Consider the following 12297-nt stretch of genomic DNA (forward strand, 5'->3'; position numbering starts at 1 on the left):
CAAGGAACGCTGTTATGACTTGGGCTGTGAAATCTGGACTTTTCTAGGAACTGATGGGATTCTTATCACCCGGCTCAAGAAGCTGAGTCATAAACAGGAACGGTTACCAAACCAAGCACTGAAATTCAGTGGTCTTTTGGCAAGTATTGCTCTGGGTGACTTCTGTATGGCTCTACCTTCAGTAGCAAATCTTCAGGCCAGCTCAGGAGCTGCTGTTCGCTTCTGTGCTCAGGTACCATCCATAACCCTTGATGCAAGGAGCATCAGCTTGGGCTTCATCTGGGGCACACAAGCACAGCCCAGCAGCTCGTACAGTCACCTGTACCAGCTCTGCAAAGATGTTTAACAGCTTAAACATGCTGATGGAGTTAATGGGAATTAGGCACCTAACCTACTTAGATGCTGCTATAAATGCTGCTAGGCATGTTTAGGTACCTAAATACCTTAGCAAATCTTTCCCCTTCCTGCTTGCAATGATAGCATACCAAAAATCAAATAGTAAGGAACCAAGCCTAACCTTTGTCCTCTGTAACCAGCTTTGCCTTTCCCTGGGGATTGTTTTCAACTAAAACTAAAAATACCAGCCATCCCACAGGTTGTACCAGCCAGATTCTGCTCATATTTTTGATGGCTTGATTATTTACTGCTCATTCTAGATTTTTTTCCCCCAAACAATGGCTGATGTTGCCATGGATTTACTAGGTTGATGTTTCATAACAGCCTTTTAAGATGTTTTATTACAAGATAATGGCATGGAATTCTCTTCCCACAAAGCTGCAGTGAGTTTTGTGTCATCCATTAAGTGATAAAAAAATGGAATGTGCCAGAATCTCTTACAGATCGAGCCTCATGTCTCCAAATATGAGGATAGGAAGTTGAAATTTCATACCCAATACTGATTCTGTCCCCATGGTACAGTGTCAAAGTCAAACCCAAACTTGTTAAAGCTGTTCATTTAAGGAGAGTCAATGAAAAAAATCCTTTATCCCTGCTGCTCCCACTTACCGGTGGTTAGCCTGTCCCCAAGAGACTCTCCCTGAAGCCATAAGGCCATATTTGATCTGATGTATATGACACATATGACTCCATTCACAATTTCAAGCATCAGCTGAGCTTAAACATGAATAGAGTTAACTACTGTCTAAGGATATTTTCTTGCATTAGAGCATATATATTAGCTAGGTTCAGCTATTCTCAGCATAAAGGAAGGATGATGATCTGTTTAGTAGTTACAGTGGTGCTCAAGCCTCACAGAATTCAGTCCAGCATCTTTTCTAAAACTTACATAATGTTATGAAGGATACTGATGAGCAGAGATACTGAACTGCAACTCTACGATGCTATTAAGCAGTCAGTATCTCCCTATGTCCCGATTATTACTATTGTCAAGAACAATCCTTTCTCTTGTCCATGAAAAGAACTCATTAAAACGTAGCATTAAAATGGAAAAATAAATGAAAACATGTTTGTGGTCTAAAATGAAAATGTAACAATAACACTGACATGGGAAGAGAAAGGATCTTAGGAAAGGCAAAGCTTTGGGCTTCCTTCTAATCTTTTCATTTGTACTCCAAAGGCTGGTAATGCATCACTGTTCCTTTCCAACCCCAATGGCCTGAGAAACCCAAGAGCACTGAGCTCTCCAGGGAATGGTGAAGCTGTCAGCCCCCAAGCAGCAGCCTGAACTGTGTTTTTCAATCTCCAGTCTCTGCCACTTGGGATCCTAATGTTAGATACTGTAATTAGTCACCATGGGGGTTACACGTTCCAAGTCAAAGACAACTGTACATAATTGATGTCATGGCAGGAGCAGGAGCAGAGAAGCCCATTAAGAAAGCTACCTGTCATGCTCAGATCGCATTATTCCCTCAAACACAAAAGTGTGGTAAGTAATGAAGATGCAGAGGAACAGGAAATAGTATGCCAACAGCGCTGAACTATGACTTGTTATGTGGCTATTTGCAAGATGCAACCAAAAGGAATCATTTTGGTATTAGGGGAAATGTGTAAATGCAATTAATCTCATTCATTTCCCATCTTTGGGAGTGTAGTCTAGGCACTTGAGCCTAAACTCTCTATATATGTGCTTAACCCATTCGGATTTTAGATGCTGAAGTAGCCTGTAATATAGACTGGTACTCCAGTAACCATGTAGGGTCTCCTCTTGCCCTACCTGGTTCTTATCACTTCCCTAGAGAGAAGTGAGTCTCAGCTGCCTTTTCCCTGCCATCTGCCACGCTTCCAAGGGAAATCCTGCAGCTCTGACAGTTCCCAAGCAGGTGAGTCGAGTCTGCAGTAATCCCAAATACCTGAGATAAGAAGCACGGCTCTGGCATGGAGACTGAAGGCTGTAAGAGCAGGGAAGGGCAGGGAGTCAGATGGATGTACGCCTTATGCCACGTGTCCCTGCCAGGGCTGGAGCCTAATTGGATTTCACAAATGTGACTTCAGCGTCTCTTGATCACAAAACCAAGTTAAACCTCACGAAGTTTCAAATAAATCCCTACCTCAAAGCGTGCCTCAACACGAACATCAGGAGAGCCCCATTGCAGCTTCTCCTCTGCCCCAGAACGGGGGCAAAATGAAAACTTCAATCCAAAAACTACTGCTTTAAAACAAGAGGAGAAGCACGGCGCAAGCAGCAGATCTGCTGAATTCCTGGGTGCACTGAATAAAATCAGTCATGTGATGATGATGGGATTTTCTAGAATACCTTTTAGGCATGCAATTTCTGTATTAAATGTATTCAGACACCCCTAGAGCAGCTGTTTCTGCTATAAAATGGGAATAACAGCCACTTTTCACAGTGCATTGACAGCTACAGATAAAAGCTTGGTAATTGCTAGTAGTGACTACTGCCTAGCAAGAGATTTTCTTGCACGTTAACCTGCCAAGATGTTTAAGACTATTGCACATCTGGATGCAGATTCTGGTTTAGAACCTCAGCTGTGATAGCCCTGTGCCGGTGACACAGTTTGGAAGTGGGGGACATGTCAGAATTACAAACAGTGGTGTTCAAACAGATTCAAGCCTCTTGAAGCCAGATCACAAGCGGGCTGATGTCTGGAGTCGAGGCAGGAGAGGGAGCAGAGCTCTCCCACCGAGGCTCCCCCTGATTTGCTCTTGATGTGACCTAAAAGCAGCCGGCGCTGCTTTAGCACATGGTGCAATGGGCTGCTCTGCCTCCCTTTGGGGAGACGCTGAGACTCCAGCTAAAACCCTGGGTAGCCCAGAAAGAGAGCAGCCAATTACAGCTAATGCCTGGGAAGATCCACAGCTCTGCAGCAACAAGGGTCCTAGCTGCTTTTCATCTAGCTCCCTCTTTCCCTATGTTTATTCATGAGCCAGGGTGCAGGGAAGATGAAAAGGCTGCCAGCAGACTTCTCCCTGGAGTCTCCACTTGGAATGGTACCACATTTCCAGGGAAGCCTCGCTTGTCTTCAGAGCAAGGCTGGTGCTCATGGGAATGCCGTAGTTCCTCTGTAGCTCTCAAGGCAAGCAAACGTTACCCTTCTCGTCCCAACACTGAGGCACAAGGAGAACTCATGAAACCTAACTTAATCTGTCCAGCGCCAGGGTGAAATACAACCTCTCTTGGAAACCCAGCGGCAGCATTGTGACGGGTTTGCCTGGTGCCAGGCTGTTCTTCAGGTCATGAATGCATGAACAGCAGTAAAACAGTACCCAAACCCAAGGAAAAGGGAAACATGGATTGCTTTCACACAGGGCTCCAGCAGAGCAAACTTTTGTTACAGGCAACCTGGCTGACATCTTTGTTTTCAATCGGGAACAGCAGGTACTGGAGGAGAAAAATACCCCATGTCTGAATGGAAGGAAAGTAACCCTGGGGAGGCACCAGCTCCGAATAGCTCCTGGTTTCCTTAGTCACCACTCACTCCATGAGCAGGGATGGCCAGGAAAGGGCTGTCAGGGCACTTGGTTCTCAGTGTGCAACATCCTCTGTGAAGGAACAGCCGTTGCTCCCCTGAAGCACCTGCAACCTGGAGAAAAAGCTAAATCAGGCTGATTTTTTTAATTTTGAGGGGAACTCTTGTGAATATCGACAGGAAATCCCATCTCCTGTTGTCTATGGTAGAACTGGAAAGCTTGAAATCATTTTCTTTCTCAGTTGATTTGCAAAGTCTCATTAGCACTGTTTGTGCTGATGCCTTATCATAAGGGTGCCTCTGAGAGCTGAAATGTGTATTCTCTACACGAACCAAAAGCACAACATCTCGTGTCTGTAACTGCAATGTGTAAATCCCTCTCCCTCATGCATATTTTTGTTACAATACACAAACACCTTCACATAACATCAATCCTATATTGACAATAGCGCCAGTGTCACCTCTCCAGAAAAGACATCTTCATGGACCACGACGGGCCCTTTTCTGACCCTTAGGCCAGAAATACACTGTTTGCACAGATTTCTTTGATTTTAGAAACCAGTCCATGTGGCTCAGGTACAGCACCTGACAAATTCCAGCAGCCTAGTGAGAGTGAATTGTTCTAGCAGAGATTACTCAACCTTAGCATAATAAAGCCTCTGACTGACTTCCAAAGGACCTCAGTGCAACTCATAAGTAAACTAGTTTTGCCTAGCAGTAATCCAGAGTAATCACGGAGTTTTCTTGCAGGACAGCATCTTGCAGAGGTGCCCGCTGTGAGCCAGACTGGACCTGCAGCATGCCGAGTGCCTTTATCAGGCTGACGATGGCTCAGCTCTCAACAACCATTCAGCACCCGGCAGGATCGCACCCTAACTGGGATTTAAGCAGTTCAGATTTCTTACGGTGAACCATTATTAGACTGTTTGTCTGTGCTAGCAAAGTGCACAAACCTGCCAACTCTGTTACTAAGCAGATGCCTTCTCCCAGCCTCTGAGCACCTCATTAACACGGCTTGAGAGAGCAACAAGAGGATATTACTGCGAGGTTCAGAGAAGTACAGTGTGCTGCTCCAGGGCTTATTACTGGAAAGTAACTGGCTGTCGTGTACCAGAGGCTTGCAATCTGTCAATGTCATAACAGACCTCATTACCTTATTTATATGTGAAATCACACAGCTAACTCCTGCAAATACTCATCTGGGATACAGATGTTACTCCCTTAAGATCCTCCTACCTACTCCTACAGGAAACAGGGACAAACAATGAGACAACACTGATGGAAACTGAGTGACTTGTCCAAGGTCATGCAGCAAGTGGTGGCAGAGGCTGGGGAGATGAGCACTAGTCACCAGCCTGGTGCTTTAACGCTTGTACTGAACTGTCTGGGTAAGTGAAGGCTGCAGATCTAGTGTAAAGGTTGAAGTTAGAAGAAAAATGTATTCTTCAAACACAGTGTTAAAATAACGCTTCTGAACTTTTCCATCTGATAACACACAGAAGAGCAGCTCCAGTGATGAAAACTCCAGGACCGCACGTATGACAAACATCAGATGCAGCTCTGCGCCTTTCAGTCTTGTTGCACGGCTCTTCCCACCCAGCTGGGGCCTCAGACTGGAGGTTCCCTGTAGCTTAAAACCCAAATATAAGGGATTATAAACAGACAAAGAGTGAATACATTCCTTGGACCCATGTGCAGGATGCAGAGGGCTCTGAGAGCCCAGCACTGTGGTATCTCAGGGGTGCCTGGGTCTAACGCTTACTGCTCAAGGGAATTCAAATGAGACAATATGTCCCTGCTTGCAGAAGGGACAGCTTTTCCAAGGAAGACTTTGCATAATCTAACAGTTGATAAGTCAGTTAGATAACAGCCAAGGTAAAGTAATGGGTGTCTGAGCAAAGCATCAGAGAAATGTTCCTAAAATCCTGTCTAAAAGTCTACAGTGGTTGAAGTTTTGTTTCATGTTCCATGGAAGCTTCTCGGCCATAGAAGCATTTCAGTGTCCACTGGGTCCAGTTCTTGCCAGGACAGAGAAGGAGCACCCTGAGGAGCAAAACAATGATCCGGTTGTACAAGTGCAAGTGCAAAATACTGTGAAAAGCTGATGGTACTTAATGGAGTTAGCGGATGAAATGCTGTATCCATGGTATCTAAGGTGACTCATGTCACCACTATAAATACTATCCTGCCTGCAAAGAATATATTCTAGTAAAATCTTTGTGCTGCATTTGCCCAACAAGCTTGTACTGAGGTTCCGCTTCTTCCAGCGTTAACAATGCATCTCTCAAGATGAGATACTGGTGCAGAACACCTGAGGCTCAAAGGGAAGCAGTGTTTCACACACACTGCCTTGCCCTTCTTCAACTGATGGCACTCAGGAATGATCACTATGCTGCCACTAGCAGAGTGCTGAGCTTGGCATTGTGCCTCTGGCAGCAGGCAGCTCTCCCCAGGCTGAGCAGGTTATCATGCATTACTATGAATCAGTGAGGAAACCTCTTCAAGATGCTTAATGCAGTAATTGTAATTCAAAATACTTGCTTCACACAGAGACAAGCCACTGGCTCCTCTCTGATGCTGCCAGTGTTATCAGTCATTAGGAATATAGTGATGCCACCTGGAAAGAAAGGTAGCTGCAAATGGGATAACAATTAAATAGCTGCATGCCAGCTTATGTGGATCTTTCCTGAGAAGCAAGAACATTGCACTAGAGTATCTGAAAGTTCCTAGAAGAAACAACAGATTTGGTACGGTAAAGACATCAGGCAGAGCCCCACTGGCAATATGGAATTCACATCAACAAATAGCTTTGGATGTTTGCACTGGGAGAGGAGACTGTAACTTGCCTCTCTAGGAAAAAAGGCAGCCTCTCCGAACTGACAGAGCTGTTCACTTCTGAGCTTTGGAGCCTGGTGCTCCTGAAGCAAATGAGAGGATGTCTATGGGTTTCAGAACATGGTGCTCCCCTAACCAACGAGCCAGCTCTTCTGGCTGAATATTGCAGGACATGAGTAAATCATGGGAAAGGGAGAAGTGGTCTCATGGCTACTCTATAGTCAGAGGTCCTTGAGCAATACAAATAGGACTTTCAAAAAACAATATACTGAATTCTTAGTGGTTTTTAGGAGATACAAATAACTCTCTTATTACCAGAACCTTCTTTGCTCCCCTTGTTTAGATATTCCCTAGCTCAATGAAGGTGGAAGTAAGTCAGAAAGCTGAGCTGCTTCAATGCTACAAGGCTTTGGAAAAAACAGAACAGTGATAGACAAGCATTTCTCCTCTGTCCAAGGTCATAAACCAGATGAAATCTAGCTGCTTTGGTAGTTTTTTTCTGCATGTGTTACTGTATGTCTTGAGATTCTGATAAAATGGAAAGATAATCGAATTGGAATCCCATTACTGTGTAACTTCTGTAAGAATAGTGATTTCACAGTTTATTAATTTTTTCCTTGATTAAATGCCTAACAGCACTTAAGAAAGAAGCAGGGGTAGACAGTATTCCAGCATCGCTGTGAACATCTGCTCCGAGTTACCAAAGTTCCAGCTGAAAAACAAATATTTCCATTATAAATCAACCAAAACATTATCCTGAGTGTTGTAACAGATGCAGAATTTTTCTGGCTTCCTCTGCCCTGTGGTTTGGCTCTTTCTTTAAAGTTGCTGTGAATATATTTATTTACACATTTAAAGAAACACGCGTGTGAAGTGGCTATTTAAGCTTACTTAGAATATGGCTGATGTTAGTTCAAAGCTACAGATCCGTTGATGACTGTCGCATTAATTACAGGTTCTAGCAGTTAACATAAACTCGTTACAGCTTTCCAGATAAACCTTGTTTAAAGCAACACTTAAAAGTCCTGCACAAGTGGTCAGAACACTCCAATCTAATGCTACTAGAAATGATGACCTGGAGTTTGTGCAAAGGGGAGTAGCTGGTTTGGGTTTCAGAGTCATCGTGTTCTGGTGTGCTTTGGTGGGGTTTTTACCCCTTGTTGCTACTGTTGTTATTTATATTTCATTTCTTGGGCTAAATGAATCAGAAGAGAAATTGTTTAGCTGGGATAAAGAAATGAGATACGTTTACTAAGCCTGAAATTTGCAAATAGGCTTTGCAAGACTTCCTGGTTAATGGTCTCAGTATGTGAACAAAATGGTTTGTTTGGGCAGAAGCTGCAATTCCATGCTTTGAGGTGTTCAATTGCATTAAGCTGCATCTGAGCAACTCTGATTAAAGATGCTTTCCTTTTTTGAAGCTTTTCATATGTAAGAGATAGATAAACCAGACAAGGAGAAAACTGAACTATGGTACCATAAATAACAACATCTTGCAGGAAGAGAAAAGTCCTTTTGGTTTATCCTTCTTTGCACAGAATATACTTTAGGGGAAGAACCAACGCTGTGTTTTGAGGATGATGTTTTGTAGTTGTTAATCATTTTAGGTCTTAAATGCTTGGAGGAAAAACAGTGTGTGTAGACTAAATATAACCATGCCTTTTGTGATGAAATGGGAGCTGCAGGCTAGTTATCCTGCCCACAGACAATAGGAACACGTGGTCCATCCAGAGATGTGATGATGGCAAATGGAGCACTTGAGGGAAGTAACAGGGCACAGCTCATGTCACCAACACAACCTGGGCTTTTCCGGAGTCTGTGTCAGAGCAAACAGGACCAGTACAGAGGGGGTTCAGCCATCAGCACCTGCATTATTCCCCTTCAGAGATGCCAAAGATGTTATAAAAATCTAGGACCACATTTTCCAAAGGCAATTAAAGAAAAAGCAGCTGCATATATTTAAACCAGCACAAGAATGTGTATTTTGTTCAACATTTCTTTTTGTATAGAGATTGCAACATTCTATATGCAGGCTACATGCCTTCTGTGGCATTCTACATTTGCTTTATATATGGTTAATTAGACCTAATTTAGGCCTCGAAAAAACTCATTAAAATTCTGATTAGTGATGTTGGCAAGCAGCCATCCGAAAAGCCTCTGTTTCTTCCTTTGATAAGTTTGAAACCGCTATAACAAACAGTAAAAATAAGATCACAGCCTTCATTCTCATGCCAATCAACATAATGCGTTCTCCGGGTCAAAGCCGTTTAAGGGAAAATACAAGAGAAGGACATCTTTATTTCCTTGCATAAACACTGTCATATGGCTATAGAAAACTGTAAGTATGTTTATGCCCTTTGGCGTTTTAAAAAATCCAAGAAAAAGAAACAACAAAACCTGCCTAGAGAAATGCTAATTGTGAGCTTTCAAAACCAATTTACTCTGCAAGGGAATTAAAGATTTTTGTTGAAAGGCTTTAAAAATTAAAGGGAATAAAAATAATACAAAGCTGGTTTAATATTAAACTAGTTGTGTCTGATGTTTTCTGTATAGATGTCTGCCTGATTGTACAATATAGCTTATAGTTCAAATGCCTGGCCAGGAAAACACAGAGACAAGAATATCTTTAGTCCAAATACAGTCAATTATGCACGCACATTACTGCAGCTCAGAGCAGATCACTTTAAAAGAATACATGACACAAAAAAGTCAGAGGCAGAATAAAGCAACAATAGTGGCATCTATGCTTCCTTGTGCCTGCATGTATATTGAAGGGTTATTATGATACAGCTGCCAGCTATTGTGCTCATCTCAACTAACTTAAACATTTCACTTCAGTGCATAAAAACAACTTTTCGAAGCTGAACAGTTTGAAATGGCAAACATTATATAGCTCTTTCAGTATACGTCTCATATGTACGCGTTTGTCTTTGTAGGAGATGTTAGCAGTTAGTTTGAGTCTTTCAGAAGATGAAGCGGGCAGCAGGACTGCTGCAGAGCTGCGGACTCCAGCAGGAAGGAGAGGTAACTCATGGTCTGAACGCTCAGAATCCGTTCCTCTTCCTCGGAGCACAATCCCCAGTGTGCAGCTGCTCCATCCTGCGTCACAGCACGCAGCGGCTCTGCACACTGGTAAGACAAAGCCAACATACAATTATGGGCAAATACCTCCTTTTGATAAACACAGAAATCCAGCTTTGGGATGCTCTGCCTCAGTAAAACTGATTCTATGGCTGGACGTACACTTAAAAATCCACATTACTAATACTCTATAGTTTCCAAGCCCTTTTAAACTGTAATCTTTAGAGATCTAATCAGACTTTCCTGTATCACCTAAAATAGGGAGATACACGCACAGAATCTGGGGTACATTTGCCTCTTAAGACAGTGTTCATTGTTACTGTCTGTGTGTTGCATTATGGTATTTGCATAAGTAGGTTTCCAAAAACCTGGGAAGCTGACACACTGATACCGAACGTATTCAATGTGAGTATTCTGATACTGAGACAGCAACTAGTTTCCAACTGGCATTCCTGATTTAAACAGAATAAAATGGGCCACAAGAGAGAGGATAATTTAGCAGAATCCCCCTGGCTGGGCTAAGGAAGGGTGCTGCAGGCTGGCATCCATATCAGGAACCTGCTCTGCTGCTGCATATAACTGAAAGGGGGAGTACATTGAAAAAAGAGGGGGGAAAAAAATCCATAAAACCAAGCCAGTCTCATCTGCAAGATGTAATGAATCTAAACCTAGAGAATAAACTGCATACAGATTAATAATGTGTGTTTCTGCCCCATTTGCTGCTCATTTAAAATACGTGCAGTTACAGTGATCCTTTCAGAAAGATACATGGCATGATTTTAGTACCTTTATATTTAGAAGCCTGTTTTTTGTCTGTAGGAATTTTCCCAATCTTCTGCAGAAGGTCAGGCTTTCTTGCCAAAAACAAGAGAGGTTTACCACACTTCTGGGTTCTTAATAATATAAACCCCACAGGATTAAATGCCAGTTTGGGTTTTCTGCATTCTTTCTTTACATTTATTTTTAAGAAGGAAACCTGGGAGCAAGGTGGGTGGAACAGAACTGATACAGAAATTCAGGACAGAAAGAAATCCCAAAGTTAGTGCAGCCTTGCAAGCGTGAAGCCCAGGGTACCAGTCAAGTCACTGACTTTCACAGACCTCACTGAAGAACAGGGGTTTTCAGCTGCAAGTTGTACAGATCCAGATCTGATAAGCCTATGCATGCAGAATACTTCAGGCTAAATTCTTCCTGACCTTCCCCAGCACCATGCCTCCAGCAAGCTCTCTGAAAACAGCCATTTGAAGTCAGAGAAATCTGGGTCATTGACTTCAATAGAAACTCTGATTAAGGAGGAGATGCTCAGCTCCTGCACCTTTCACTCTACCCTTGTGTTACAGCTCTGCCTGTGGATGGGCTGTTTTATTCCGTGCTCGTGGGTGCTCTTCTATCTCCAGTAAAACCAGTGCCAGCTTCCAAAATCAAACAGCCTGAGCATGTAAGAACAGCTATTTCCAACTGTCTTTCTGCAGCATGCAAGCCAAAAGTGAGACAGAAAGAGGAACGGAGTGCAGAGGAATAAATGGAAGGGATCAAGTTGTTTCCCATTGGCAGCAGATGGGAGTTGTCCTTATTCAGGGAAAGGTCTGACTGCAGAACAGGCCAGCTACTCCCTTATCGCTTGTCTCAATCCAGTTCTGTCATCTGGCTGCTCACACCTACTGGGTCTAAATAATTTGCTGAGCCACCAAGGGCACTGAGTGCTTGAAACAGGCTTGAGAGGCTGGTTAATGCTTTACAAGGTTAAGGTTGCTTTAAAAAGCATAGCAGAGCATTAGTTCCCAAAATGCAGTCATCAGAGAGAGTAACACTTGCTGAGTTCAAACCAGGTCAGCTGCCCAGGCAAGTACATGTATTTGATCGACTGTTATGGTGAAGGCTGACTGTAAACTTTGGCAGAGAGGATTATTAATCTTTCAACTCACAGCATATAAGCAATGACTGGTAATACCTATTTTTCTGAGAACTGGAATGCCTTTTGGAACCACACCAGATTACTTAAAAGAAGTTCCTCTGCCATTACCCAAAAGCAGTTCCAAACCTGTCTCGCCCACATTCAATTAAACCTTAAAAAAATAAATAAAATAATAATAAAAGAAAGCGGGGGCAGATGATGGTTCATTCAACAAGCATTTTCCTCCTTGCGAGGAGCCACAGCAGCTCGCTCAGCTGCACACCATGTGGGCAATAAACATCAATTTTTAAGTAATCCGGCACTGTTGGTAGCGGCTTTCACTTGGAAAGCTGACCAAGGGCTACTTCCAGCACCTCCACGATGGTGATGGAAGCAGGGGACAGGCTTTGCTCTTGGGGCTCCTCGACCTCCTCTTCAAAAGCTGCTGTTTTCCAGCTCTGGTTAGGGTGTGGGTATCTGATCATACTCGTGTGGCTTTTATGTACCTCTGAGTTATGTGTCACATAATGCAGCTGGAAATGTCCCTCTGCCCGAGGCCAATCAGGGAACATTTCTCTGTTTCAGGACAAATCTGAACTA

Source organism: Psittacula echo, assembly GCF_963264785.1.
Source record: "Psittacula echo genome assembly, chromosome: 14".
Taxonomy (NCBI): domain Eukaryota; kingdom Metazoa; phylum Chordata; class Aves; order Psittaciformes; family Psittacidae; genus Psittacula; species Psittacula echo.